At 38.3% G+C, this 6,505-nt stretch overlaps 1 long non-coding RNA gene across 1 annotated transcript; it reads right to left on the bottom strand.

Moving 5' to 3' along the window:
* On the bottom strand, positions 4,678 to 5,313 carry LOC110265640. Its single transcript, XR_002351815.1, has 3 exons — positions 5,087 to 5,313; positions 4,825 to 5,001; positions 4,678 to 4,741 (listed from the first exon to the last, which is right to left on the bottom strand). It is a non-coding gene; the product is annotated as an uncharacterized LOC110265640 (long non-coding RNA).

Raw genomic sequence — 6,505 nt, 5'->3', positions numbered from 1 at the left:
TAATACACATATCATATATTCATTTAATCTATACTTTTAATATTATATATATAATTAAGCTTATCTAAACTCAAGTTCGTCTCATTTAATTTATTAGTTTAATTTGAGGTTCAAATTCGACTCACCAACTCACAAATTTAGCTTAATAAATTATTAACGAGTCGAGTTTGAATTGGTTTATGAGCTGACATAAGTCACTTCTAAATCTAATTTGAATTAATGATGGAAAATGGAAGGATATAGTATTTTTAATTACACTTATTAGGAATTTAGGATACATAAATGTATTTCACTACTTCGCAATTGGCATAACTCTATCTTAGCTTCCTCTTAAGGCATGCATGTCTCAACTTGGACCATGAAAAATTGATCAAATGATATGGCAAACTCTAGTGATCAGTTTTGGATTCTCTCATTGAATAATGTGACATTCAAATACAAATACCGTGCTATTTATTCATTTGGAAATGCTGGAGTTGATAGAAGAAGAAAGAAAGCGAAGGAAGCTTCGTAAGAAAGAGAGAAGCTCTATAAAAAAGAGGAATTTATATTTTTCCGATAAATGAGTTTGTATTATCATTTTTAGCCAATATAAATTAAGAACATAAAACAAAGGCATTTTGTACACAAAAAGTATGGATTCTTTGTTAAATACATTGCACAATTTTTAAGATTGTATCTGTTTATAGGGATGGAAATTGGAATACTGAAATATAGCGATACAAAATTATATTTGACAGATGAGACATGAATAAAGATATTGTGTCGAGAGATACTGAATTAATATATTTTGTGTTCACTCTGACAGAATAAAAACCAACAAGAGACACAATTTATTTTTAATTTTTTATTATTTTTATTAATTTTTCATAAATATATTTTTTATTATTATATTTTTCATTTCAAATTTTTTGAATGAAAAAAATGAGAATATTAAGACTACTCTTAAACTCCTCCCAAGGTGAAAGAAGTTCCACATGTGAAAGTTGTAACTTCATCGTCATCTTTACCATAGTATCTACCACCGTGTTTGTATCTCTCATAATCAAACGAAAGTCAACACGCCAATTCCAATGCATGATATCTCTTATTTTGAGTACCAATGGATCAATAAACCCAAAACCATCTTGAGTAACAAGATTAAATGTTTCCACACAATCTGTCTCACAAATAACATCTCGTTGACCCACATCTCAAGCTAAGAGATATCATCTCCAAATGGCAAACAATTCTCCTTGAAGAATACTATTACTCTCAATCATTTCCAAACACCCCTTTTGCCAACTCTCATTACAATCTCTAATAAACAAGCAAAACCAACACTATCACCCGAACCAAAATAACTAGCATCACAATTAATCTTAAAAGTACCAATGGATGGGGGATTCCAAAAACCATTTAGAATAGAGGGAAGGGACATACGTTGTAATTCAAAAATATTCCTAAGCTCCTTTTCTGAAGTTAATGCCAGACAAATCACTTTTTTCGGAGGCCAAGTTTCATGAGAATTAAAGATGTCATTATTCCTTGCTCTCCATATCCACCAAAGTCCCGAAAAGAACTTGAACGGATGCTCTCTGCTATGATACAAGAACCAGTTCTTCAAATCCAAAGGATGACAAGAAATATCCAACCTATGCCAAACAAGCTAAGCTTTTGGACAATCCCGAATACAATGTAAAACCGATTCCTGGCTAGAAAGACATCTTGAACACCTATCTGATAACGACATCCCTCTTCTAAAGCGAAAACTTGCAGTAGGAAGAGCCTCCTTAAGACACAACCAAGCCAAAAATTTATGCTTTTCCGGAACAAGCTGACGCCAAAGCCAAAGCCAATTCTCCCGCTCCTCCCGATCAAATAGCTGCTTATACAACCACAAGTAACCATTGCGTGAGTCATAAACTTTGGCAGCAGACCCACACCAATACCAACCTACTTCCGGACCTGCTTGTTCATCTGGATTGTAAGAAAGAATATTACCTTTCAGATTTTGAGATAAAGGAGAATAAAGAGTATCCAAATGCCACCTATCAACCGATCAAATATCCTGTATCCGGAGATTCAAATCAGAAATGTGAACATAATCCATCTCATTAGATAACCGTCCTTCTCTCCTCCAGTTAGAAAACTAAAAATTCTGGTTCAAATTTCTAATACACCAAACAAATCCATCCTTCAACATTTCCCAAGTCTTGCAAAGACAACTCCAAATAGGAGAGTCCTTATTTTTAAGATAACTAAAACAGTCATATATAAATGATCGATATTTGGCATCTAACAATTGGACTCATAGCTTGTTTGAAAAAAGTTTATTTATTTGATTCATAATTTGTGGTTGAATGATGGAACTGTCACTATACTTGCTTCAGTTTGCTCCAACTTGGAGATAATATATTTGAGCAACTCAATGTATTCAAAGTGCTATTGAAGTATGGAGCTGTGGTAAGATTTGGCACATGGACTTAACTCTAGTAGAATATGATATGTCTCAGTTTTAATTTTGGGTTCCTTTTGATGTTTTTACATTATTTGGGTTAAATTTGTCATATTTAAATATTACCTACCAGTAACTCTTTCTTATTTCTTTACAAGTTAAAAGAACTTAAATTCAGGCCATATGTGTAACATTTTTTTTTTAATTAAAATGCGCTCAACACAGCACAGTGGAGCAACTAGAGTCAAGAACAGAAGTAAAAATCAAATTTCAAACATGACTAACAACTCTAATAGTGGTATCAACCCCTCGTCATTTTCGGCATTGCCATCAACAACCAAAGGGAGCATCAAACATAAATGTTTTGCTGATTAATTCCACGACTTCTGAGCCATGATTATTGAATACTCGATCATTCCTCTCTAGCCAAACTACCCAAATGACAGTAAAGAATCCAATCAACCACATTTTTCTCTCACTCTTTCTCTGTGCCGTATGCGTCCAACTCTAAAAGTGTTGCTTTAGTGTACCTGGTATAGGCCATGACCTTCCAAGGGCGAACAGCCACGCGCTCCACACTTGCCAAGTGATCTCACACCCAACAAACAGATGAAAAGCGGACTCAACAGCCTTATTGCATAAAGCACACAAATTATCACGCTGACCAATAACACCTAGTCTGGATAGGCGTTCTTTAGTATTCACCCTCTCAATCAACACAAACCAAGTGAATAGTTTAAGCCTGGGCGGGACGAAGCCTCGCCAAACAGCACTGATAAAGCTATAGCTCGTTATTTTCTCCGGGAGGACTGCTTCTTGCATCACCTGTACAAAGGATTTAGTTGAGACAATGCCAGATCTATCAAATTTCCAGACGACCCTATCCTCCCTTTCAGTCGTTAGCTTTACTGTCAGTAAGATCTCATGGAGTTGGTTCAAAAGCTCTAGCTCCCATTGAAATAGCTGTCTCCTCCACTGGAAGCTCCATATCCACTCTAATCCATCTCAAAACCCACAGTCCCCAATAACCGATCCTTTAAGGTTTGAGATCGAGAACAGTCTTGGGAACATCTCCTTCAAGACCCCACCAGGTAGCCAGACATCTTCCCAAAATCGGGTTGTTCTGCCATTCCCTACGTCCATTGCCAGTCCTCTGATCATCTTCTCCCTTATCTGTGGTTCCCTTATCCGAAGCTAACACATATCCTTCCAGGGCCCCCTCTTTGAGGCACAGGCTGCGCACGCTGTAACACCCTCACTATCAGAAATCACGGTTCCGGCTGCGCTACTCTGATAGCAAGAAGTATTACGACTACTTTACATACTAAATATTAAAATAAGAGCCTGTGACTCGACACTGTATCGCTGATTCCTTTGAAAATCGGAAAAATAAATACCTTATCTTAAGAAAAATACAAGCAAGCATAGGTTCATATACAAGACTCTTTCCATAATATCTCATAATATAATAAACATATAGAACATACAACTTCTATCCCTCTTACAAACTTATAATAACAAAGACGAGGGAAAATAATCTAATTAACACAACATATAAACCAAACGCAGTATAACTCTTCTTAACGCTTCTTCATCCGGTTCCTGAAAAGGTAAAGCTGTAGGGGGGTGAGAACCTAACCACACGGTCTCACCACGGAGTTTCAAAGTTGTCATAAGAAGATATCTAATAAGAAATCTGTTTCCAAGCTCAGTGATTATCATTGCCTTATGAATCTTTTAAAAACCAATAGGTAATCGTTCAAAACCTTTTCAAAGAAACAATGTTTAATTAATCTTCCACTCACTATCTCAATACCAACTCAATTTTCAGAAATAGCCATAGTCAAATAAGCAATCACATTCATTCAAGGCAATTCAGTTCAATTCATAAAACTCTATAATCACTAAAAATAATCATTTGCTTAAATATCAATTTATAACAACTCTTAAGAATAAAAATAAGTTTAATGAAAACGCCCCTACCTCGATGTCTCAATCGCAGAATTTAACTCAATAATCCCCTTTATCCCCAATTCATAGCAGCAGCAGCGATCTTAGCAGCTCCATTATCAATTATGACTTTGCAATAGATAAATCGACAGCGACTAGAATAGAAATATATTTCTGTAATTAGAGTAAGGGTGGCACAAGGAAACCAAATAGCAGTAGGATAAAGGCAGAAACATTATAAATTTCAGAATTAAAGGAGTTGAAATTAAAATGGGAAGAATAGTGCTACAAGAGACAACAACATTCAGTAGTTCCAAACAAGGGCGGCAGCGCCGAGATATGACAATAGTGACTCTGGTAAATTAGACGGATCAGAACTAGCTGCGTAAATAAAATGGCACAAAGAAGAATTAAAGCGATCTTACCCATGAGCTTACCAAGATGAAAAGTAGTGGCTACAACGTCTCTCACTACAATCAATCAGCAGCAAGGACACAACCAGGTTCATCACCCAAAAACGGCAGTAACTGCAAGCTCCAGAACACTGATAGTAACAGCAGCAGCGGCGGAGGTATCCATCGCCACCTTCTTCCTTTTCTTGCTCGGACTCCTCCCTGCGGCGAACCCAACAGCAGCAACAACTCTCACGATAAAGGTAAACTTAACAGATGAAGAAGCTGAAGTAGGGTTAGGGCTTACCAACAGATATAAGCTTGAAAGGCGGTTTCCGGCGCCAGCAGCAGCGACGAGGAGCTCCGGCAACGCAGCAGCCACGCGAGCAGAACGACGGCGAGCCCATCAACCCGGCGGCAACGGCAGCTCCGCGACAGTTTCCTTCGCGCGCGTTCCCCTGTTCGCGACTCAAACGACGGCGGATCTGAAGATGATAACACGCGGTGGTTGCAGCGGACAATATCGTGCTAGCGGGTGGTCTGGGCTGTTACAGATGGTATCAGAGCCAGAACCCGGATCGATGTGCCAGCGAGGGCGCTGGGCTCCCTTAGGGGGGTGGATTGTAAGGCCCACATCGGTTGGAGAGGGGAACGAAGCATGCCTTATAAGGGTGTGGATACCTCTCCCTAGCATGACGCGTTTTGACGAGTGAGTGTGGGGGGCTTCGGCTAGCATCCCTATCGTCAAAAGCAAAACCGTGAGGCCTTGTGTGCCAAAGCGGACAATATCGTGCTAGCGGGTGGTCTGGGCTGTTACACACGCAGCATCTCAGCAGGACTCATGTTATTACAAGAACACACTACTTTTTTCCATAAGCGGCAGTCCTCTTTCGCAAATCGCCACCACCACTTAAACAGAAGTGCCGTATTCTGCAGCACGGCATCACCCACTCCCAACCCACCCGCCTTTTTCGGAGTCATCACTACCTCCCATCTCACAAGTGGCATACCGGTCCTCCCGTTCTCTTTACTCCACAAGAACCGTCTTTGTAAGGCTATCAACTTCTCCGCTACAGCCTTAGGCAACTTGTACAAGCTTAGATAGTATATAGGTAAGCTGTTAAGAACAGATTTTATGAGAATCAGCTTACCCGCTTTATTGAGAATCTTAACTTTCCAAAGACTAAACTTTTCTTCTACCTTATCAATCACTGGTTTCCATATCTTCACTAGCCGCGGGTTCGCTTTCAAAGAGATGCCAAGATACCGAATAGGGAAGGAGGCCTCCTTATATCCCAACAGACGACACATCTTTCGCACCTAACTCTGTTCACAATTAATCGGAATGAAGCTGGATTTCTCGAAATTAAATCTAGGATTATAACTCTTTTATCAAACGAATAAAGTAATGATTGATTAAATCTAGGATTATAAAAAAAAAGAGTGTAAAGATTAGAGAATAATACACTAATGATACGAGAAGTTATTGGTCCATGTGGATTGTCTTTGAGATTCCACCACATTTTCAATTTATAAAATTACTGAGCTGAAATAAATATGATAAAAGTCACCTTCATAGTTCTTCTTATGCGCCAAACACAAATTCCTTATCGCACTTTAATTAATAACCGAAAGATCCTCGTCTCTCTTTTAAAATAAAGTGTAATACAATTTTTTTAAATTATAATAGATTTAAGTTGATCTCATATAAACAAGTGTTAATATA

This window comes from Arachis ipaensis, chromosome B08, assembly GCF_000816755.2.
Source record: "Arachis ipaensis cultivar K30076 chromosome B08, Araip1.1, whole genome shotgun sequence".
NCBI lineage: Eukaryota > Viridiplantae > Streptophyta > Magnoliopsida > Fabales > Fabaceae > Arachis > Arachis ipaensis.
Note: the sequence above shows the minus strand (reverse complement) of the source record. Positions and strands in the feature narration are given on the sequence as shown.